Source organism: Nomascus leucogenys, chromosome 18, assembly GCF_006542625.1.
Source record: "Nomascus leucogenys isolate Asia chromosome 18, Asia_NLE_v1, whole genome shotgun sequence".
In the NCBI taxonomy this organism is placed as follows: Eukaryota; Metazoa; Chordata; class Mammalia; order Primates; family Hylobatidae; genus Nomascus; species Nomascus leucogenys.
The window spans coordinates 1,396,657-1,422,936 of record NC_044398.1 but is presented as its reverse complement, the minus strand read 5'-3'; positions in this window follow the sequence as shown (position 1 = coordinate 1,422,936).

Below are 26,280 nucleotides of genomic sequence, written 5' to 3'. Positions count from 1 at the left end.
AACTCCACCATTTTCGGCTAATGACATGTCTAGAACTATTCTGTTTTCCCAAGCCATTTGGCTAGGAGGCCCTAATTGGTCAGCTATTACTTTGATAGCATCCCTAGCATAATTAATAAACCACTGCTGATTATAATAGATGTAATTTATCCAAGCTACATTTTTAGTAATAGTTCCCCATGGGAATACGGATTCAAATCCTGCAGCTATTTGGTCATGGGCTTTGAACATGTCAGGCACTCCTTGTGAGACTCCAATGGCATCTATGTACACTTGAGAGTCAAAAGACCCATAAGGGGCTTCTCTTATTTTTCAGTGTTGTGGTTTTTCTTTTTCTGGTTGATGAACTGCCAGGGTGAAAGGGATAGCCAATTGGACAAGAGCACAAGTGCCACTCCAGTTACTTGGCAGAGTGTCTAATAAGGGTCCCACTGTAATACCGCCATCCATCCGCTCAAGGATGACTAAGGGCAGACTGATGGGTAAGCTCTTGGAAGGGCGTAAGCTCACTGCATCCCGTTAAGCTTCCAAGGAACACCAAATTCTCCCCCTGTTGTGAGAGACATGAGGTGAAATTGACGTTGGGAGATGGAAACTGAATGGTGCTCGGAGGCTGACCCGCAGGGTGTTGGACTTTGGGATACAGCAGAGAGAGGGCTTGGCATGATTTGTTGCCCCAGGCTGTGGAATCCTGGAAAAGAGCTACCATATAGCCCATGCCTGTTTATTGAAGGACCATCCTAGTGGAAAGGGGACAATCTGGGCTTCTGGTCTGCCATGTGCACAAGCATAACAATTGCTTTTGTTTAATGTGCGGACTGAATATTGAATCCATTCCAACCGGGCATTAACATCTTGATATCCTGTTTCAATTGCTAGGGTTTGTCTTAAATCTTTTACTTCTACAATATTTACTTTGGCATTGTTGTTAGGTAGGGTAGAAGGTTCTGATGGAGAAGGAGAAGGGGGGTCAATAAAGAGTATTTTAAAGAAGACTGTAGGTTCATATCCATTGGCCTCTGTTCCTGAGCTGTAAAAGCATTCTAAAGGGGGTGCAGGGTTGGTGGGGGTTAAGAGTGTTAATAGAGATAGTTACTGGATTACAATAGTCAAGTTGACAATTAGAGGAGGTGGTTCTTTTGGTGAGGCGGAGGTAAGACTTTAGGTCGGTACAGCCTTCTGTGGAGGTCCCAACGTGTTCTCTGGTAGTTAGGATGACATCTGCCCATTGAGAACATATCTCTCAACTTGGGGTGCCCTGGTACCCCCGCCATGAGCAAGGTGTGGGGTCAGCAGCTTCTCTGAAGGGGCAGAGGTATTTTTCTAAGGTAGTGACATAGCTTTGCCAGTATTCGTCCTTCTCACAAGGCATAACAAGGCAAGCATCAAAGTTAATTTGGGTGAGTCTAACTTAGTTACATTGATAACAAGGTCAGCAATAGAATGAGGAAAGAAGAAAGGGTAATAGAATAGATAAAAGAGGTTAGACTTTTCTTAACCTTAGTTTGAGGGGGTTTTTCCCTTGGATAATGGCCCACAACTTCGGGAATGGTGTTACTTTCTTGACTCGGGTGTGATGGCTCCATCTTTTCTTGCTGTCCAGACTGTGGTTTCAGTGGTGGGAAGTACTAGGCTGGCTCCTCAGGCTGGTGTTGATGTACTGGGAACTCTAGGGGCAGTGCCTGTACTGGAAAATGTTGAGTTCTGAGGGAAGAGAAAGTGGAAGATAAACCAAGTATGTAGGAATGTTGGCAGTGGATTGTTTTGAGAGGTAGTTTGGAATAGGAAGATAGAAGACATTTGATCTATGGCAACCAAGTCTCTAGACTTGTTTGGCTAAGGGTATACATTCCTATACACGCATAAACTTTGAGTGTGCTGTACATGGCTTGGGGTCTTTAATGGGTCCTCTAACGTAGGTGGGATAGGACTTCCTTCATAAGAGGTTTGAATAACATTTCTCTGAGTTCTCTTTAGCACCTACAGGAGAAATGGCAGCCAGTCCGGCTTATCTGATTTGCTAGGTTATTTTCTTGACTCTTGAAAGACAGCCTTTTTGGTACCTGGAGACACGGACAATAGCTATTTTTTCTTTTCTAGTAACTGAAGGTTATTTAAGACTTAGGTGATTAACTCCTCATAAACAAGGCTTTGACTTTTACTATTAATTCAGTCTGAAATTTTCTAAATATATGAATTACCACAAAGGCGTATTTAGAATTAGTACAGAAGGTTCTTTCTGGGTCCTGCAGGTACTTTAAAGCTTGACTAAGTGCAGACAGCTTATAAATTTGAATAGGTTAATTATTAAACATTTTGATTTTATTTCTCTAGGAACTTTTTTTTATTAATTACTGAACACTTATTGTGTTCTTTTTCCCTTAATCACTTGTGAAGGGGTTTTTTCTTAAGTTTGGCTGGATGTTTGTATGGTATTCACCTAAATCTAAACAGGTGTGCTTTCTTTTTAGATTTGGATCTCTCGTTAAGAAATGTGATAGGTTAAGCAAATTATCAGTAGTTAATGTTAAACCATCCTTTTTAACAGAATAGCTTCATACTTATACATTTGTAATTTTTTTCTGGTGGCACATTTTAATATAAGTGACTTTAAAGAATCAAAGTTCTTTTCTAGTGGATACTTCCATCTTTAACACTGGACTGACCACAATAAATGCTAGTGGATATACCAGCTGAAAGACAGTTCTACTTCTTGCTCAGGAATCTTAGCTTCGGAGATGCCTAGCTGCTTGGAGCCTCGGCTGAAGCCCCATATTACTTGGCCCTGGCAAAAGTAAGGCAGATGACCTATAATGTCGTCTGCTCGGGGCACAGGCTGTGGCCCAGCCTGTGTGTCCTGTAGAGCCACCGTCAATACGGTGCTAGGACCCTGGACCAGCTGGTGGGGCAGGAGCATGGACTTTGCCTGCTGTGGAGGTGCACTATGGGCCGTACGACTCTGACAACATGTTGCGGCGGATCCTTGATGACAAAAGCCACCTGGCGACTTAGAAGCTTGGAGTCCTTTTGAGGAGGGGGACTTAGGCTGGGGAAGAACAGACGTATGGACTGATACCTGAGGGGAAGGGTGGGGTGTATTAGGTGGGGGATGGGCTAGGGGATCCTGTGCGCTGTTCCTTTTGCTAGGATCCCCTAAGCCCCTTCCTTCATGGTCTTTTTCATTCAAGATGGTTCTATCCTTAATGGGGCGCATGTACAACTAATTTTCCTCCAAAGATTAGTTTTTGACTTGCTCCTTTCAATCCTTGGAGGAGGGGAAAGGACAAAGCCTCGCCACCAACATAGGGCATGATCTATTTCCGTCGGGAGGCAGGTCTACTAGCAACATTTTCTATTAGAAGTTCACAAATCCATTCCTCATTCAACCCAAATTCTGGCCAGAAAACTAAGGGTTCAAGGATTGGTTCTTGACTCCAAATGGAAAAGCAGTATTTTATCATTTGTTGCTCTTATGTTTAATATTTTAATTATCTTTCCAATGTTTTACATGAGACCTAGGGGACTATCGGGAGGTATCTTTGTTGCTAACTTTATCTTTTATGCTTGTAATATTTCCCATCCAGGGCCCTGGCTAGGCTCAATTCCTCATATTAGGAATCTCTTGCCTAGTGGGAGCTTGCTGTGGCTCAACCCCTCATGTTAGGGATCTCTTGCCTATTTCGGGGGGTTTCCTTCTGGCTCAACCCTTCATATTAGGTGGTCTCTTGCCTGTCCTTCACTGGAAGCTTTGCTAAGGCTCAATTCGTCTATCCTGTAGCTCCACTTGCTGGAGGCTTTTTGCAGCCTTCTTTTGCTTTGTCTGTTCTGACTGCTTCCCTCGTGGGAATATTGCAGCTCCCTCTTAGCATTGATGGCAGGTCAGAATAAATCCCTGATGGGACCCCCTGAAGGGCCACCCTAAGCCGTATGAAGTGACCATGGAACCGCAGATTAGACTCACTCACTCCATACAGCAGTAGTGCTTGTTATCATTCATGCACTCAGCCTCCAGAATGCCCCAACCCCTACCCCTAACCAGCAAGGAAGTGCTTTGTTGCCCCTGTGACATTTCCTACATTCTGTCTGAGCACAGAGTTTACCTGGTTGCTGTGGTATTGCAACCCTCTCCTCCCCACATCGCTGAGAGTCTGGGTTCATTTGTCTCAACAGGTGGGTCTCAATCTCTTGTACCTGAGGCCACTGCAATGGGGCAGTGGGATGCATTTTCCCTGGGTAAGGTGATGGAAGACCCCTTCCAGAAAGAGAATGGGGATCCTGGACAAGCCCCCAGAATTGTTGGATATAAAATGCTTTAGGAATAAATGCTTGGTGCTGCGAAGTGAAACCAGCACTCAGCAAGGCAATTTACTTCTGCAGAAGGGTGCTACCTGCATCAATCAAGATCTCACAAGCACACCGAACAAAGAAGACCAAGGGCTTTTTATCCTTAACATAGACCCTACCTCTGTGTCACTCCCCCATCAGCTGGGGTCAGACCACACAATCTGAGCTGACCAGATTGGCAACTTGTACATATTTTTCAAAATATAGAAGGGGACAGGGATGTGAGGTACAGAGGTGGAGCATGTGAGATGTGCAGTTTCAGGGGAACAATGAGTACAGGTAACCAAGGGAACAGATGTGAGTTATTGATTAGAGCTGACAGGAAAGGGGTAGGCTGTTTTACAGTAACTAGGGGCAAGGAGGAACAGGAAAGTTGAGTTTGAGAACAAAAGACAAGGAAGTTAGCAGGCTAAATCCCTGAGAGAAACTCAGAGAAATTCATTGTGCCTTACATATGTAAACCCATCTTCAGCAGCTTCATGTGTTATGTAGTTTTTAGAAGATATGCCCTCTTAGAGTAACTACTCACTTTGGAAGTAGACACTCGTGCTTTCTCAGCAGATTTTGTCATCTACCTTTCATGGGGTCATGAATATTACCATGGCCCCATCACGGATGGTATATATTGGCAAAAAATATATATTTTGCAAGTTACACTCTTACCACTTTACTTTTTCAACATAAGTTCAAGTCTTACTTTTTAAGTAAATGTGCACTTTCACCTTTTGAGCTCATTGCTGCTATAGGGTTTATTGTAAAATTTTGAAAGTATAGCCTAACATTAGAAAAGTAAATAGCTATAGCTCCTACTGTGAAACAGTCATCCGCTGTAATAAGAGCCCTCTATAGGAAGGACTGCTTGGCCTCTGTTTCCTGTCTCACATGTTTCTTTTTGACCTTATCAGGTGGTAGCCTCAAGCCCTTGGCTATTTCACAGGACATGAACAAGTGACTGACAGGAGCAACAGCAATGAATATGTCTCACTACCACTGAGGCCGGTTAGCTGGTCCTGGTCACGTGTGTCTTTACACAGTTTATTAGAAGCCCGCTCCATGCTGTCTAGAATGGGAATATTACATATATTCTAGAATCAGCTGGGAAAGGAGGATTGGGTTATCTATTACCGCTCAACTTTCAGATGTAACTACCCATTTATGTGTGAACTTACACCTACATTTATGCACTACAGATGTCACCACAACAGAAGATAGAAGTACAAAATGGGGGGTCTTCCTATTCCTGCTCATTTTCGTGCAACTATTAACGATGATAGTACATTGTTTAAAAAGTTACCAGCCTGGCACAGTGGCTCACCCCTGTAATCCCAGCACTTTGGGAGGCCCAGGTGGGTAGATCATGAGGTCAGGAGTTCAAGACCAGCCTGGCCAACATAGTGAAACCCCGTCTCTACTAAAAATACAAATGATTAGCCACGTATTGTGGCACATGCCTGTAATTCCAGTTACTTGGGAGGCTGAGGTGGGAGAATTGCTTGAACCTGGGACGCAGAGGTTGCAGTGAGCCCAGATGGTGCCACTGCACTCCAGCCCAGGTGACAGTGTGAGACTCTGTCTCAAAAAAAAAAAAAAAAAAAAAGTTCCCAACAGAGGTAATGCTAAACCAAGAGATGTAACAGGAGCTGTCCTGGGCAAGCTGGGATGTGTGGTTTCCATGCTTACAAGTCACTTTGCCAACTCTATCCGCTCTGCTTGAACTCTAAATATTGGAGTGCTCTGCTGGGTACTGGGACCCCTTGACTTCTCCCTGGTTGCTCTCACTTTGACTGATACTGAAACTCTCAAATCTGTATCTCTACTCCCTAAAAATTAAGACTTAAATACCCAACAACCTACTTATATCTCTGCTTAGATATCTAGTGAAATCATCTTACACAGCTCTATGGGTCTCTGAGTAATGAAACACTCAAAACTTAGTGGTGTAAAACCATAACCATTTCATTATGCCCAAGGATTCAGTGGGTCAGACATTTGGACAGGTCAGAGCAAGGTTTATTTATTTCTGTTCTGTGATGTCTGGGGCCTTGGCTGGAAAAACTCAAACAGCCAGGGTGACTTGAATGGCTGGGGACGAGACTTATCTGGAGGCTTCACTCTCATGTTTGGAGTCTGGGCTAGTTTGTCTGAAAAGCTGGGCTCAGCTAAAACTGTCAACCAGAACACCTATATGGGGCCTCTTCATGTGGCTTGGGCTTCTTTTTATGGCAACTGGGCTCTAAGAGAGGCCCAAGAGGGACCATCCTGAGAGCAAGTGTTTCTCTGCAAAGCTTCCTCTGACCTATCCTTGAAAGTTGGCAGCATCACTGCCACAGCCTTCTACTGGATATAAGCAAGTCTCTAAGGCCAATTCAGGTCTATATAAAAGGGATGAGACTGCATGTCTTGATGGATGAACAGCAAGGTCACATTGCAGAGGAGCATTCTGGCCACTTTGGAATATACAATCTGCCATACACCCCTAATATGGCTAAAACAGAACTCTTTATTTCTAGTTCACCCATTTCCTTGAATAAATAAAACCACATCTGCCCAATTGCTCCAAACTCCAAACCTAGGAATTATTCTTGCTTCCTGTCTTTCTTGCATGCCCCACATTTAATGCATCATCACCATGTCATCTCAACTCTACTTCCAATGCATCTCTCAAATATGTTCACTTCTCTGCATCCCTGCCACCACCACCCTGGGGCAAGCCACCACCGTTTCCCACCGAAACCACTGCAGTAGCCCAGAAACTGATCTCCTTGTTTCTATTCTTGTTTCTATGTGCTACACAATAGACAGATTAATACATTTAAAATGTAAATTAGGTCATACCACTCCCCTGCATAAAACCTTACTCAGAAGTTAGAATAAAACCCAGATAAATGCCTTCCCCTGGCTTTGAAAGTCTTACATGGTCTGTCCTCAGGTCTTGATTCCAGCTTCATCTGGTCACCATTTGACCTATCGTCTACTCAGTCTCACTCGTATTCACTTTCTTTCCATTTCTCAAATACTCTCGAGGCCTTTATCTCCGCTGTTTCATTTTCCTGGAATATTCGCTGCACTTTGTATGCTGGCCTATTGTCATTTAAGCCACTTTAAATGTCACTTCCTCTTAATATAAAAGTAGCCTATCAGATCACTGCCCTATTCCCTAATTTATTTCACTAATTTAAAACACAATAAGATATAGCAATGTGACAGGTAACTTTCTGGTCCATGATAACGAATAAAAAGGCTATAGTTGTATTTTTTACTATTCACATTTTCTTAATTATAGTTCTTTCCTTATTATCAGACACCCCTGTACTCCCCCTTAAAATGACAGCTTCCTAGGAACAGAGGCCTTCTCTGCAGACCAATTCCTGGAAAACCTGCTAACACATCATAGGAGTACAATATTTGCTAGATGATTTGGTGCCTGAAAGTGCTGGTTAACTTACCCATTGCACGGTAAGTGATGAATAAATTTATTTTATAACAATAACCTTATTATTTTAGGTTCCCTAATTTGCTAATAAAGGAACTGAAGCCAGAATGGTAATCTGTCCAGTGTTACAAAGACAGTTGGGAACATCTTTATGACTAAATTACCTTAATTGCTAAAACCAAAAGTGCTGCTTTCATACTAAGAAATGAATCTTTTAAAGTCATCTTTTGTTGAGCACCCACTTCATAAATGAGCTGAAGCTGTGATATCTAATTGTAATACTTACTGGCAGTGTGACACTGGGCAAGCCATGTGGGAGTGTAAAATCTGTGATTTCTCATTAGGAGACTTCTAAGGACCCTTCCAATAATAAGGACTTGATGACACTATATAGAGACATTCATTTCTTGGGACCTCCCGCACAGGGAAAGCTGAGCATGTTATGGGAACGAAAACATCCCTCCCTTACTTTTGTCCATCTTATTTTATCATTCTGTCTCTAATTATAGAATGCCATACTTGCACTCCATGGATGAATGTCCAAGATCAGCAACACATCCTGAAGCAGCACTTTCCTTGGAATACAGGTGACTTCATGAAAAAAGGTCAAATATGATTGGGAAATGCCAAGAGCATTCATAGGCACACTAATATTAAAGGATTTGAGAAATTCCTCAGTGGTACTCCCTTGTCCACTTTTATTTTGAAACAGGTTCTCACTCTGTTCCCCAGGCTGAAGTGCAGTGGCACAATCATAGCTCACTGGAGCCTCCCTCAATCTCCTGGACTCAAGCAATTGTCCAGCCTGAGCCTCCTGAGTAGTACGTTGTTTAAAAAGCTGGACTACAGGTGCACACCACCATGCCCAGCTGAGTTTTTAAATTTTATTTTAGAGATAGGGTCTTGCTGTGTTGCCCAGGCTGGTCTCAAATTTCTAGCTTCAAGTGATCCTCCCACCTCAGCCTCCCAAAGTGCTGGAATTACAGGTGTGAGTCACCATGCCCGGCCTAGCCCCCGTTTTTATAACACAATTTTTTCCTAATCCACAATGTTGCCTTAGAGGTTATGATGTATTGAGGTAGAACCAGGTGATTCTCAGGGAATAACTGATTCATGGGCAAGGTTTCCCAAATTCAATAGGGTGCAAACACATGACATTTTACTTTCTAGATCATGATTTTAAAATATTTTAAATGTGATTGCAAAAATAGCCTCAATTCTTCACTCTGCCCTATACGTCACCTATGTTCTTAACAATGTGATTTTCCAGCTCCTCCTATTAAAAGGTGGAGTCTATTTCCCTGCCTCTTTAATCTGGAATGACCTTATGACTTGCTTTGACCAAATTAAACACAGCATAAGGGACATTTTGACAGTTGTGCTTGGGCCTTAATATGTCTTCCATGCTACTTCTGGATCACCTGGAAACCTGTTGTCACTCTCTGAATGAGCCGGGGCTAGCCCTCTGCATGATGTGAGACAATGTGGCTTGGCCATCCTCATCACTCCAACGGCCAGCCAACCACTGGACGTGTAAGCAACACCAACCTAGACTAAGCCAGCCCACTGAACTACCAGCTGACCACAGATGAATAGGCCCTGCCAAGATCAGCTGAGCCAGCCCAGACCAGCAGAGCTATCAGCTAACCTGCATACTTGTAAGCATTAATGCATGGTAGTTGTTTTAAGTCATTATGTCTTGGAGGGGTTTGTTATTCAGGAATTCAATACTTGATGCACAAGGTGAAACTCATGTTTACTTTCTTTCTTAGTCCATTTTTGCTGCCATAATAGAATAACACAGATTGGCTAATGTATAAGGAACAGAAATGTATTGGTTCACAATACATTTCTGTTCATTAGTTAATATGAATAAATTATGTATCATAGTTATTATGAATGAATGATGTATCATAGTTTAAAAAACATAAAAACGCAGTCTTGCTCTCTTAACAATTTGTAAGTGAAAAGAGTTTAGAAAAAAAAGAAAGGAAAATAATTCTAGAGAACTATTAAAAATACTGGAAATGAAGCAGCAAATAGAATACAAATACGTTTAATGCAAAACTTGCTTTTTCTTTATATGGGGAAACATAGAACAATAAATCTACTGGATGCTTATGCTCCCTGGGAAACAACAACAAATAACAAAACATAGTGGCCCTAGAAACAAAGAGAAATGATACTGACGGCAGACAGTTGGAAATTAATGATTTTCCTGATCTGCACTCAGGTTTCTCATGCTCCTGGGATACAGGCGGGTGGCCCTTTCAGTGTGCGCACCCCCGGGATTAACATCTGTGTGAACATGGCAATAGAAGAAGGCAGAGTAGATGAATTCCTGAATTGTTCTCACTGACACGCACAGATATGTTTCCTTGGATGATTACAGTTCACAGGTGCAGCGGCCACACACTAATTGAAAGAATTATTTTCTTAACATTCAGTGTCATCTGCAAAGACTTTTGTGAAGAGCATAATTGTTTCAACCAGCTGCTACGAGCTGTTTTTATTAATTTCTTTAAAAAACCAAACGCCAAAGCAGGGGATATTTGTAATATTTCCCCTCTACATTCTTTTAGGGGAATAAACAAAAAACAACAGCCCACAGCTCTATGAGGCTAAGACCTTTGAAGACCAAAGATTTGGGTTCCATAAACAGTGACATCAAAAATGTGTCCTTTTCCTCTCTATTTTTATTCTCACCCCACGATAGGCTGTCTTGTGTACAGCGTTGCTGGGGAGACACCTGCTGGGATTAGTGAAGCCCAGAGTAGGTCCACGGAGAGTCCATGCACTCTCACTGCCTGATAAAGTTCATCCCAAATTTCCACTGCATATGCTCCTTTAAAGTAGAGAAGATGCTTCAAGTTTCATGATTTCTGTTCTCTGAGTTCCTGCCAGATCAATCTCTAAGGCACTGATCCTAATAATGAAAAAATATCCTTATGGAATCAAATCTCTAATGTGTAAGACTTCCCAAATTTTCCCAAAGGCAACCTGTAAATCACTCTGAACCTAAATGTCACTGCAGTGTCATGCTAATGATTTGCCTTCCCCTTTTTAAGTTTCTCAAGAGGCAAGTGTCTTGGTATGAGCTGCTATAACAAAGTACCATAGCTTATAAACAACAGAAGTTTATTTCTTGCAGTTCTGGAGGCTGGAAGTCTAATATCAGGGTGGCAGTATGGTTGGGTAACAGTGAGGGCCCTCTTCTGAGTTGCATACTGATAACTTCTTGTTGTATCTTTACATGGTGGAAAGAAAGTAAGAAGGCTCTCTATTAGTGCCCTTTTATAAAGGCACTAGTTCTATTTCTGGAGGCCCCACCCTTGTGAAAGCCATACCTCCTAATACATTGGGGGTTAGGATTTTAACACAAGATTTTTGGGGGGACACAAACATTCAGCCCATTGTAGGAAGTTTTTTGTTTTGCTTTTTTTAGGAAAAAAAAGCTCTATAAAAGTGAAAGGTGGGAGAAAAGGAAAAAGTATGCATGCTGTCATTCTTATTACAAGGTAGAAGCCATGTATTTTATACCAGTGATTTAGAAAAGAATTTGGGTGGAAAGTGATAGGCTGTACTTCTAAACAATGAAATAAAACAGAGATAAAGATAAAGTGTTATTTTATAATGCAGAATTGGGCTCTCTCAACTATTTGGAATCTTTAGAAATGCTTACTTTAAGCTCAAAATTCATGCTCTGAGCAGGCTTTTGCACATACTTCCCTGAGATTACAGCATTGTTAGAACATGGAACTGAAAAATCTTAGCATGGTCCTCAAAATGTAATGCATTTATTCTGAAACAGGATTTCTTTACCTACTAATTTTTTTCTTTGTTTCACATTAAAATCAGCAGCAAATTAAATGCAAATGTGTAGAGAAATGAAACACTTGCACTACAAATTTACACACACCAAACCAGAAAAAAAAAAGAAAGTTATAGTCCTCTTGCCAATTGTAAATCCCCAGACTTCTAAATATGTACACTCAGTGTATTAAAGAGCAACTTAACCTTGCTTGGAGGACTTTGACTTTTGCAATTCTCAACATATGTTTGTTCTTCAAACTAGAAATTGCATTTCCATTGGGTTGAATATTAATATATTAGTTTCTTCTAGTGCTTAAGCTACTTGGAAATAAGTCTGTTGCTTTTAAAAATTACCAAGGGTCTTTAAGATAATTAGAATCCCATACAGAAAAGTATGCCAAATGCTAATTAAAATACCAGGTTGTTGTTAAAGACAAAACATAAAGAAGCACTCACACATTCAAAGTCACACAGGGGCAAATTCAGCCATCAAATGCCAATGGCTTTTGCCATCACTCATAGACACCTCTCCCAGCAGGCAGTCTTTCCAGCTAGGTTATTGCAAAGTGTGCCATTTGTTTGACATTAATGCATCACCAAAAGTCACCACATCAACCGAGCCTCACATTATCCTTTTGCAAATGCTGGATGTATTAGGTTAAATGGGGAAATGGTACACTTATACTTTTTAACGTTTCTTTGTAATTGTTTCACCTAATGTAGCTCTCAATCACCCCCATCCTTACTGATCTTCCCAGACCAGAAACAGATGTGCAATGTCATTGTATGCTGGCCATTTAATGATTAAAAACAAAAGAACTGAATAAGGCAGGACGGGGTTGAATGTCTCTCATGCAGATATTGAATTTCCTTCTGTATTCAGAGGAACTGTGTGTAAAACCCACAGAGGGAAGGTAGAATTAGAATCAAAGCTGCCTTTTGCCTAGATTGCTTATATAGCAGAAGGCAAAAGATGCCCTTAGTCCTCCCAATACCTCAAGCTATGTATTGTCCACTTTAAAATTTGTTAGGAGGACTGCAATCCAAGAACCGATTATTTACTTACAAGGAAGTGAGCAAGATTCCATACCCCAAAGAGGACTAAGTGTAGTTTACTGAACAGCCTGAACATTACAGAATGTCTTAATCAGTAGTTAAACCCTTATTCTAAAAGATTCAGTTACCTCAGAGAGGAGGCCACCCCCAGAAATGTCCTGTGGAAGCCAAAGCCATGGAGAAGTTGGAGCCTGATGGGTTAGTGGCAGGTGATCCAGATGTGCACATCTGCTGCAACCCACTCTCTCTCCTAAGCTATGGCTGGGCTGCAGTCTGTCACCAGGGACAGCCAGCACAATGGGGAGGCAAAAGAACAAGGTAAAATGACATTTGCAGGGTTTTCTGAATTATGAGGATATTCTTTGAAATTCCCAGGCATTGTGAAGGGTCTTCAAAGGGATTCTCAACTCCAGGATTTAGTGCTCTGGGCAGTCGCCCAGGTACCACAAAATCCCTATGGGTACGCATCTCCTTTGTTACCCATGTGTGTACTCCTGACGTCAAAGCCATGTTTGCTCAGCTTGATGAAAATGTGTTTCTTGAAAGCCAAATTCTTTTCCTTTTCTGAGCCAGTGAGGTTTCTGCAGAGCTCATGGTACTGATGTTTCTCCCTCCATAAAAGGGATGGAAAGGACAGTTGTCTCTGTGTCGAGCATATGTTAACCAGACAGGGCTTGTTTGCCTAAGAAACCTTATGTTTATTTTTTGTTTCTGTTTGGCATCTAACCAGCATTGTAGTAAAATGTCTGTCTCTTAGCTTTGTGAATGGGAGGCTTGTGGGATACGTGCCTGTTTTTTATGCATTGGTTCCTTGGTAGAGAATTGTTCTGAGAAATGGTCCTAGTCATAGCTTAGCCTAGCATGTGGCATACCTCTCTCCACCTTGAAGAATAATAAATGTAGGGCTGAGGGATGATAGTGGCTCAATGCTATTGTGCAGGGATGGTGATCTTCATGGGTTCTTCCAAGGTCTAAACAAATCTTTTGGGGTCTTGCCAAAGTTTTTATTGAATTATATAGTACAAGGAGCTGGAAAAAAAGCAAAAGTCATCTTGATTGTCCAGTAGAACTTATTTTAGCTATTTGGAGACTTAGTCATTTACAGCAACATTAAGTGGGATGCCAAAAATCTTCATCATTCATTTAGTAGGTATTAGTTTCACTGTAGAGCCTAGAGAGATGTGCCTGAGGCCATCAGCCTGACCTGTTCTGTGTAACCTATTGTAAGACTGAGAAAGGACCTGATATTTGTCACATGTCTATGAAGTGAGAGGCTTTCAAGATTCATCATCTCACTCTAACCCTATGAGGTGGTTATTTCCATTTCATACCCAGGAAATAGAGGAAGAGAGAATTTAACTCAACCAAATTCACATAACTGATAAATGGTGGAGTCAAATCTAATCCCATGCTGGAATGACTCCAAAAATAATTTCAACATCAGAATCTTGAGGAAAAAGTCTCTGACACTATGTACTTCACAGAAAGATCTCACGACTTTATAAGATCTGTTGGTGTTACCATGGTCCCAGATGTCACTGGTAGTGTTGCCATGGTCATAGATGTCACTGGAAGCTTCTGATGATCCACCCTGCAACTGACTACTCCACCTTAGTGCCCTGACCACTTTGTTCCCACGCCTCACCTCTCTTACTTCTCAATATTTATCTTCCCATTACAAAAGGGCCTACCTACTCTACAACAAGTGCTCTGCGAGTTCCTTGATTACAAAGGTAAATGAGGAGTCCCTCCCAGAGAGGATTTTGTATTCTAGTGACATTTTCCCTTCACCTCTAAGGACTGAGGTGATTTAAAATGCATTTATTCTCAGAATTGAGAATTTAAAGAATCTCTCTGCACTCATTAACAAAGGCTCACTCCTTTCTACTGTTCTTGGCAGAGTTTTCAACCTGGAGTCTCTGAAATGATAGGGGTGTCTATGAGTTACTCAGTCATTTAACTTTGGTCACTGAGAGTTATTTAAAATATTTAATTACATTCAATGGAAATCATGCCTTTATTTGAGATATTTTACAGGCAAATTAAAACATCAATGTCCTTTGTGGATTTATTAGAACTATAGCAAAATACGCCTTTGATTCATTAAAATGGGAAAAATAATTGTTAGGTAAAAATACAGTGTGAAAAAAATATTTCCATAGCAACAATGGCAATGTTGTGGGGTTGGGGAGGGGAGGTACTAATAAAATAACTCTATGGTGGCAAAAAATTGGATGCCACTGATACTTAATGTTTCAACTCGGCACTTGTAGGAAGGGAGTTTAGGGATTATACACTATACTTTGGAAATAGGAAATGAAAATGATTAACCCAAGATTGCCCCAAATAGTTGCCCACATAATGAATAGACTCCAGATCGTCTGATGTCAAGCCCATGATACCTCCTAGAGTACTCTAGTTCAATGAATTTGTGTGCAATGGCTATTTCCTAGAAAATGGTTCAAAGTTCAGACAATATGGTTAAATTTGAACACTTCTACAATTAGATGAACATAATTACACTCTATTTTTAAAAAGATAAATAGTAAAATGCCAAGAGAAACAACATTTACCCAAATCAATTGTGTATTTCAGGAAAATATTTGTTCCTAGACCACCTACACAACTATGCAAGCCTCTACCTGGTTGGCCACAAAACATAGATACAGTAGATAGATAAGAACTCAGCCTCAAAATGATTTCTCAATGAGTAGTTAAGAAGTAATAAGATCTGATGTTTAATGAAAATTGCAACCTACAAATAATTTATTACTGTAAACATAGTTTATCTAGTGTCTCATTTCCATTCTTGTCCATTGTTTCCAATATTGAAATGAAGGATCTTACAGGACCTCTGTTACTTAGAATTTTCACCACATTGCTTGATGAAGGACTAGCGCCAAGACACCACAAAGATAATTAGGTCCATGGGCCGAAATGGCAATTATAGCTAAATGAAACAAAAATGAAGGGTGAATATTTTATTCAGTTCAGCTGTTAAGTCTTAATGCGAAGAAAGAGCTTTCTACAAATCTGTAATGGACACCAATTTCTAATCTCTTCCATTATTAGCTTTTGAAAGTCCTATCATGGTGTATTTTGGCAGCCAACCAAGCTTGGGATGTTCAGCTTAATAGATTTAAACTGAAATTTTAGGGTTTCCCTTCTTCTGCTATTCAAAGCATACAATTAAACCTCTTGGTGAACTGCTGATAACATTTCTCTAAGCCAAATTTGCCTTTGGATACAAAAGGAACATTCCTGGAGAATGACATAACATTGCCACTGGGCCAAAAGGAAAACATGTTGCGGAAGATTTTTTTTTAATGACAAAATATATTGTTTCAGGATTATATACAGCAATGTGCTGTATCACTAACAAAATATTAGGACTTTGGGAACTGAAATAACATCCTGCATGTCCGTAGTGTGTACGTAGTTAACAGTCATGTCTCTGGGAGACCAGTTTTTTCGACATCAGCATACACAAACATACTATCATTATAGACGGTGGAGTGAGAAATCAAACTCTAATTAAAAGATTACATGCTAATATGTGCTTATAAAATTCCTTTGTGATTGCTATAGAGAAATGAAAACACTGCCCCAATAAAAATGAAACCACACAAAAAAATACATTCATTCAACAAATATGTATTGATTATCTAAACTGCACCTAGCACAATAACTATGTAAGGAACTAGGGATATAGTAACCTTATCGAGCTTACAGTCTTCTGGGATACAAAGTTATTAATCAAAAACTCATACAAATAATGTCAAATTTCACCTGTGATAAGAGCTGTGAAGAGAATATATGACTAGTGTAGCTTAGCGTGCTTTAGCTGTGTGAGCTTGGATAAGCTGCCTAGTTTTTCTAAGCTTTCTTTCTTTATTTTTAAATGTGATTAATGATGGCCCTGCATCAGAGGGTTGTTGTGGGGGACTGTATGAGATAATCAATGTAAGTCCCTGTCATAGAGTATGTTCTCAATAAGTGTTACCTGCTATTATTGCCATTTTTATTGTTATTTTCATTATTATTAGAAAGGAGGTCAGAAAAGCCTTCCCTGAAGAAGTGAGCACTGGGTGGGATCTAAGATAAGCTGAAATTACCATAGTGAGAAAGAAAGGGAAAATATTTCTAGATGAGGACACAGCAGGTGTGTATACCCTGTGGAGGGTAGAACCATAGCAAGGAGGATGAATCCAGAGAAGGCTGACACACGAAGGCAGAGACAATACAATGTGAGCCTGCACAGGCAGACAGCATTTGATGCCTTTGTGGGTGTAAGTATTTAGCTCATCTATATTATTTATTGTGGATGTATAAACACACACACAAAATACAATTTCCATTTATTGTAGAGAATCTTAATTTTACAATGCTATGCAAAGCAAATGTAGCAAAATTCTGCTCCTGTAATTTCAGAATGGATCATTTATTTATTCATTTATTCACTTATTTATTCATTATCCATTCAGTCTTCTGTGGGCTAAGCATGCAGTTAGAAGCCGAAGTTACAAAGGTGAATCAAGTACCATCCCTGCCATTGTGAGGGAAAAAAAAAAAAAGACAAATAAAATAACTCATAGAATTACTGAAAAGAGAGATAGACCAATATCTATGAAGGACAGAGGAAAGATTCGTTAACTCTGTGGGGAACTGGGTAAAGCATTAAGGAAGAGATTTTTGAGACATTAAGAATGAATAGAAGGGAAAAGAAAAAAAAGGGAAGGAAGAACATGTCATAAGAGTAAAGAGCATGGAGAAGGAGGTGTGAATTGCCCAGCAATGTGGGGTGATCAGTCAAGGTGATCGGGGAGGACTGGCAGGAGACAAGGTGGGAACGGCTGGAGAAATGTAGAGGATGGGGGCTTCATGGCATTTCATTTCTTGGCAATCTGGAGTCAAAAGAGCAAAGCAAGGGCTTCACCACTGGGAATAAATTGAGATCTTTCCATTTTCTGATTGCACTGGTCACGAAGCCAAAGCAAGAAGAGAAGTTTAGAGAAAAAAAGAGTGAAAAGAAATGAACAAAGCCTCCAAGAAATATGGGACTATGTGAAAAGACCAAATATACATTTGATTGGTGTACCTGAAAGTGATGGGGAGAATGGAACCAAGTTGGAAACACTCTTTAGGATATTATCCAGGAGAACTTCCCCAACCTAGCAAGGCAGGCCAACATTCAAATTCAGGAAATACAGAGAACACCACAAAGCTACTACTCGAGAAGAGCAACTCCAAGCCACATAATTGTCAGATTCACCAAAGTTGAAATGAAGGAAAAAATGTTAAGGGCAGCCAGAGAGAAAGGTCGGGTTACCCACAAAGGGAAGCCCATCAGACTAATAGCTGATCTCTCTGCAGAAACCCTACAAGCCCAAATAGTGGGGGCCAATATTCAACTTTCTTAAAGAAAAGAATTTTCAACCCAGAATTTCATATCCAGCCAAACTAAGCTTCATAAGTGAAGGAGAAATAAAATACTTTACAGACAAGCAAATGCTGAGAGATTTTGTCACCACCAGGCCTGCCTTACAAGAGCTCCAGAAGGAAGCACTAAACATGAAAAGGAACAAATGGTACCAGCTACTGCAAAAACATGCCAAATTGTAAAGACCATCGATGCTATGAAGAAACTGCATCAATTAACGGTAAAATAACCAGCTAACATCATAATGACAGGATCAAATTCACACATAACAATATTAACCTTAAATGTAAATGGGCTAAATACCCCAATTAAAAGACACAGACTGGCAAATTGGATAAAAAGTCAAGACCCATCAGTGTGCTGTATTCAGGAAACCCATCTCACGTGCAGAGACACACATAGGCACAAAATAAAGGGATGGAGGAAGATCTACCAAGCAAATGGAAAGCAAAAAAAAGGGCAGGGGTTGCAATCCTAGTCTCTGATAAAACAGACTTTAAACCAACAAAGATCAAAAGAGACAAAGAAGGCCATTACATAATGGTAAAGGGATCAATTCAACAAGAAGAGCTAACTATCCTAAATATATATGCACCCAATACAGGAGCACCAAGATTCATAAAGTAAGTCCTTAGTGAGCTAAAAAGAGACTTAGACTCCCACACAATAATAATGGGAAACTTTAACACCCCACTGTCAATATTAGAGAGACGAACAAGACAGAAGGTTACCAAGGATATCCAGCATTTAAACTCAGGTCTGCACCAAGGGGACCTAATAGACATCTATAGAACTCTCAACCCCAAATTGAGAGAATATACATCTTTCTCAGCACCACATCGCACTTATTCTAAAATTGGCCACAAAATTGGAAGTAAAGCTCCCCTCAGCAAATGTAAAAGAACAGAAATCACAACAAACCATCTCTCAGACCACAGTGCAATCAAATTAGAGCTCAGGATTAAGAAACTCACTCAAAACCGCACAACTACATGGAAACTGAACAACTTGCTCCTGAATGACTACTGGGTAAATAACAAAATTAAGGCAGAAATAAAAGTGCTCTTTAAAACTAAGGAGAACAAAGACACAACATACCAGAATCTCTGGGACACAGCTAAAACAGTGTGTAGAGGGAAATTTATAGCACTAAGTGCCCACAACAGAAAGCAGGAAAGATCTAAAAATCAACATCCTAACATCACAATTAAAAAAAAATGACAGAAGCAAGAGCAAACAAATTTAAAAGCTAGCAGAAGTCAAGAAATAACTAAGATAAGAGCAGAACAGAAGGAGATGGAGTCACAAAAAAACCTTCAAAAAAATCAACAAATTCAGGAGCTAGTTTTTTTAAAAGACCAACAAAATTGATACTGTCAGCAAGATTAATAAAAAAGTAAAGAGAGAAGAATCAAATAGATGCAATAAAAAGTGATAAAGGGGATATCACCACCGATCCCACAGAAATACAATCTACCATCAGAGAATACTATGAACACCTCTATGCAAATAAACTAGAAAATCTAGAAGAAATAGATAAATTCCTGGACACATACACCCTCCCAAGACTAAACCAGGAAGAAGTTGAATATTTAAATAGACCAGTAACAGGTTCTGAAATTGAGGCAATAATTAATAGCCTACCAACCAAAAAAAGTCCAGCACCAGAAGGATTCACAGCCAAATTCTACCAGAGGTACAAAGTGGAGCTGGTACCATTCCTTCTGAAACTATTTCAATCAATAGAAAAAGAAGGAATCCTCCCTAACTCATTTTATGAGGCCAGCATCATCCTGATACCAAAGCCTGGCAGAGACACAACAACAAAAAAAGAGAATTTTAGACCAATATCCCTGATGAACATCCATGTGAAAGTCCTTAATAAAATACTGGCAAACTGAATCCAGCAGCACATCAAAAAGCTTATCCACCATGATCAAGTCAGCTTCTTCCCTGGGGTGCAATGCTGGTTCAACACACACAAATTAATAAATGTAATCCATCACTTAAACAGAACCAGCGACAAAAACCACATGATTATCTCAATAGATGCAGAAGAGGCCTTTGACAAAATTCAACAGCCCTTCATGCTAAAAACTCTCAATAAGCCAGGTATTGATGGAACGTATCTCAAAACAATAAGAGCTATTTATGGCAAACCCACAGCCAATATCATACTGAATGGGCAAAAACTGGAAGCATTCCCTTTGAAAACCAGTGCAAAACAAGGATGCCCCCTCTCACCACTCCAATTCAACATAGTGTTGGAAGTTCTGGCCAGGGCAATCAGGCAAAAGAAAGAAATAAAGGGTATTCAATTTGGAAAACAGGAAGTCAAATTGTCCCTCTTTGCAGATAACATGATTGTATATTTAGAAAACCCCATCATCTCATCCCAAAATCTCCTTAAGCTGATAAGTAACTTCAGCAAAGTCTCAGGACACAAAATCAACGTGCAAAAATCACAAGCATTCCTATAAAGAAATAACAGTCAAACAGAGAGGCAAATCATGAGTGAACTCCCATTCACAATTACTACAAAGAGAATAAAATACCTATGAATGCAACTTACAAGGAATGTGAGGGACCTCTTCAAAGAGAACTATAAATTGGAAAAAACTACTTTAAAGTTCATATGGAATCAAAAAAGAGCCCACATTGCCAAGAAAATCTTAAGCAAAAAGAACAAAGCTGGAGGCATCATGCTACCTGACTTCAAACTATACTACAAGGCTACAGTAACCAAATCAGCATGGTACTGGTACCAAAACAGATATATAGACCAATAGAACAGAACAGAGGCCTCAGAAATAACACCACATATCTACAACCATCTGACCATTGACAAACCTGAAAAAAAAAAACAAGAAATGGGGAAAGACTTCCCTATTTAATGAATGGTGCTGGGAAAACTGGTTAGCCACATGTTTAAAGCTGAAACTGGATCCCTTCCTTACATCTTATACAAAAATTAATTCAAGATAGATTAAAGACATAAGTGTTAGACCTAAAACCATAAAAACCCTAGAAGAAAACCTAAGCAATACCATTCAGGATTTAGGCATGGGCAAGGACTTCATGACTAAAACACCAAAAGCAATGGCAACAAAAGCCAAAATAAACAAACGGGATCTAATTAAACTAAAGAGCTTCTGCGTGGCAAAAGAAACTACCATCAGATGAACAAGCAACCTACAGAATGGGAGAAAATTTTTGCAAAGGGCTAATATCCAGAATATACAAAGAACTTAAGCAAATTTACAAGAAAAAAAACAAACAACCCCATCAAAAAAGTGGGCAAAGTATATGAACAGACACTTCTCAAAAGAAGACATTTATGCAGCCAACAGATGACATGAAAAAATGTTCATCATCACTGGTCATCAGAGAAATGCAAATCAAAACCACAATGAGATACCGTCTCATGCGAGTTAGAATGGCGATCATTAAAAAGTCAGGAAACAATAGATGCTGGAGAGGATGTGGAGAAATAGGAATACTTTTACACTGTTGGTGGGATGTAAACTAGTTCAAATATTGTAGAAGATAGTGTGGCAATTCCTCAAGAATCTAGAACTGGAAATACCATTTGATCCAGCAATCCCATTGCTGGGTATATACCCAAAAGATTATAAATCATTCTACTGTAAAGATACATGCAGATGTAAGTTTATTGCGGTACTATTCACAATAGCAAATATTTGGAACCAACCCAAATGTCCATCAATGAGAGATTGGATAAAGAAAATGTGGCACATGTACACCATGGAATACTATGCAGCCATAAAAATGGATGAGTTCATGTCTTTTGCAGGGACATGGATGAAGCTGGAAATCATCATTCTCAGCAAACATCACAAGGACAGAAAACCAAACACTGCACATTCTCACTCATAGGTGGGAATTCATCAATGAGAATACTTGAACACAGGGTGGGGAACATCATACACTGGGCCGTCACGTGGTGGAGGGCTGAGGGAGGGATAGTATTAAGATAAATCCCTAATGTCAATGATGAGTTGATGGGTGCAGCAAACCAACATGTCACATGTATGTAATAAACTTGCACGTTGTACACATGTACCCTAGAACTTAAAGTATAATTAAAAAAAATGCAACCTGTAGTGTCTTGCTCCTCTGAATAGATTGTAAACCCAAATGTGCATGAATTATCATTATTATCTTTAAGAGATGAGTTGCTTTAGACACAATAAAATGGAAGTCCATACCAAAAGAAGAAAGAGAGTAAGAGACACAGAGAGAAAGCGGGGGGGTGGGGGGGGGGGAAGAAAAACTTGAGCACACTCAATTGCAGCCATTTCTTGAAAGCTGGGGAGATGAATTGATTAAATTATACAGAATCTGAATGCTTGAGAATCTCCTAATGTAAGCTAAGAGCAGAAGGTTAACTCTGTTTTGAGGAATGAACGTCACTAGCTCCTAAATGTGCAGATACCAAGACATAAAAGTGGGCAGAGCATTCTTCTATTTCCTGTTAAATCTATTCTTCTGCCTCACAGCCCTTCTTGAGTATGGAGACTTCCCTAGACCCAATAACCAAAGTGACTTTTCACCTCATTCTCTGTGTTTCTGCCTCATTCTCCTCCTACTGCATCAAAAATGCACTCTCAGGAACTAAAGGATGGCTTATCCCTTTTATTTAACATTCAACAGCACTATCAGTGAACCCCAGAAATATTTCCCAAGGGAGAAGCAGAAAATATTTGTCTTACAAGTAATGTTTTCATGGTTATAATGAAGAATCAAAATGTTTACTAAAGTGAAAGAATTAGTAGCCAAATCAGTTCAATCTTTCTTATTAGAAGAAGTTAGGGTTGTAATTGGAAGTGAAATTATTCTACTGATCCCTATGCCAGTTCCAGCTTGTTGACTTTAATGAGGAAGTATAACACTTGGAAATGTGAAAACACAGTGGGTAATATTTATATGAAATCTTCAAAAACCATGGTATTTTGCTCATGTGGAATACTATGGCATTTTGCCTAGATCAGGGAACCAGCAGATTAGCACATTAACACTTTTAGGAAGCATGCATATAATTTGCTTTGAATGTGGTCTTTGACTTCTGGGAGAAATACCTAATGATTTCAAACTGACCAACTACTTTATAAAGCATTTCTTTAAAAAATTCTGGTTGCCAAGAAGCTCCTAGCATCTTTATCATAAAACAAGTCTAAACTCCACTTTTGAACAGGAAAAGTCCTGTTTAAAACTCAAGGCAGGGGCACCCGCCATCTTGGAGGTTAGGTTGGCTTGTCGGTTCTAGCCTGCCAGGGAGTCCAGACAGTCTAGACTAGGAGGAGTTTCCCACAGTGCAGCACAGCTTCTGTGCCAGATTGTGGTCAGACTGCTTCTTTGAGTGGGACCCCAATCCCCAAAGGCCAGGTCACCTAGAAAGGGGAGCCCATCAGACTAACAGTGGACCTTCATCCCTCCTCACTGGATGGGGCCTCCCTGTGGGAATTTCAGCAATTCTAGCCAGTGTTATATGGAAAGAACTCAAATATCTCCCTGAGACAAAGCCCCTGGGGGTTGGGGGTGGGGCGGCCACAGCTTCTATGGTTCAGTCAACTCAGCCATTCTAACCTGCTAGCTCAGAGAGTCCAGGCAGTCTGGATGAGGAAGTCTTTCCCTCAATGCAGCACATCCACTCTACCAAAAAGCAACCAGGCTGCTTCTTTAAGTGGGTTTTCAATCTCATCCCTCCTGACAGGGCGAGATCTCCCAAGATGATTCTCCAGACACCTCCTATAGGAGCATCCACGCTGGCAACAGGTGAGAATCCCCCTAGGATGGAACTCCCAGAGGAAGGAGCAGACTGCCACCTTTGCTGTTTTGCAGGCTTCACTGGTGATTCCTCCAGGTAAGGGAAAAACCCGAGGCAACTAGGGTCTGGAGTGGTCCCCCAGCAAACCACTGCAGCCCTACAGAAGAGTGGGTGACTATTAAAAGAAAAAACAAAGAGCAACAACAACAACATCAACAGAAAAGACCCCATAAAAACCCCATTCAAAGGTCAGCATCCACAAAGATTGTAGATAAGCCCACAAAGATTAGAAAGAATCAATGCAAAAATGCTGAAAACTCAAAAAGCTAGTGAGTACCTCTTCTTTTCCAAATGACCACAGCACTTCTCCAGCAAGGGCACAGAACTGAGCTGAGGCTGAGATGGCTGAATTGACCAAAGTAGGCTTCAGAAGGTGGGTAATAACAAACTTCACTGAGCTAAACGAGCATGTTGTAACCAAATGCAAACAAGCTAAGAAGCATAATAAAAGAATACAGGAGCTGATAACAAGAAGAGCCATTTATAGGGGAATATAACCAAACTGATGGAGCTGAAAAACACAAGAAATTCACAATATAATTACAAGTATCAATAGCAGAATAGACCAAGAAGAAGAAAATCTCAGAGCTTGAGGACTATCTTTCTGAAATAAGACATGCAGACAAGAATAGAGAAAAAAGAATGAAGAGGAAGAGACAAAACCTCTGAGAAATATGGTTGTAAAAAGACTGAACCTCCAACTGATTGTGGTACCTGAAAGAGACAGGGAGAATGGAACCCAGTTGGAAAACATGCTTCAGAATATCATCCAGGAGAACTTCCACAACCTAGCAAGACAGGGCAACATTTACATTCAGGAGATCCAGAGAACCCCAGTAAGATACTCCATGAGAAGATCAACCCCAAGACACATCATCATTAGATTCTCCAAGGTCAAAATGAAAGAAAAGATGTTAAGAGCAGCCAGACAGAAAGGCCAGGTCACCTACAAAGGGAAACACATCAGGCTAACAGTGGACCTCTCAGTGGAAACCCTATAACCCAGAAGAGATTGGGGGCCAATATTCCAACATTTCTAAAGAAAAGAATTTCCAACCCAGAATTTCATATCCAGCCAAACTAAGATTCATAAGTGAAGGAGAAATAAGATCCTTTTCAGAAAGCAAATGCTGAAGGAATGTGTCACCATCAGGCTTGCCTTGCAAGACCTCTTGAAGGAAGCACTAACTATGGAAAAACGAATCATTACCAGTCACTCCAAAACCACAATGAAGTACACAGACCAGTGATATTATGAAGCAACCACATAAACAAGTCTGCAAAATAACCAGCTAGCATTATGATGACAGGATCAAATTCACATATAACAATATTAACCTTAAATGCAAATGGGCTAAATGCCCCAATTAAAAGACAGAATGGCAAGTTGAATAGAGTCAAGAGCCATCAGTATGCTGTCTTCAAAAGTTTCATGTCATGGGCAAAGAAACACATGGGCTCAAAATAAAAGGGTAGAAGAAAATTAACCTACCAAATGGAAAACATAAAAAGCAGGGGTTGCAATCTTAGTTTCTGAAAAAACAGACTTTAAACCAACACAGATTTAAAAAAGACAAAGAACAGCATTACGTGATGATAAAGAGTTCAATTCAACAAGAAGAGCTAACTATTCTCTCTCTCTCTCTCTCTCTCTCTCTATATATATATATATATATACACCCAATATATATATACACACCCAATATAGAAGCACCCAGTTTCATTAAGTGAGTTCTTAGGAACCTAAAGAGAGACTTAGACTTCCACACAATAATAGTGGGAGATTATAACACCCCACTGACAATATTAGACAGATCATCGGGACAGAAAATTAACATAGATATTCAGGGCCTAAACTCAGCTCTGGATCAAGTGGACCTGATAGATATCTACAGAACTCTATGTCCCAAAACAAAAGAATATGCATTTTTTTCATCATTATGGCACTTACCATAAAACTGATCACATAATTGAAAGTAAAACACTCCTCAGCAAATACAAAAGAACTGAAATTGTAACAGTCTCTCAGACTACAGCACAATCAAATTATAACTCAAGACTGAGAAATTCATTCAAAACCACACAACTACATGGAAATTGAACAACCTGTTCCTGAATGACTCCTAGGTAAATAATGAAATTAAGGCAGAAATCAAGAAGTCCTTCTTTGACACTAATGAGAACAAAGATACAATGTACCAGAATCTCTGGGACATGGCTAAAGCAGTGCTAAGAGCGAAATGTATAGCACTAAATGCCCACATCAAAAAGCTAGAAAGATCTCAAGTTAACAACCTAATATCACAAGTAAAGGAACTAGAGAACCAAAAGCAAATAAATGTCAAA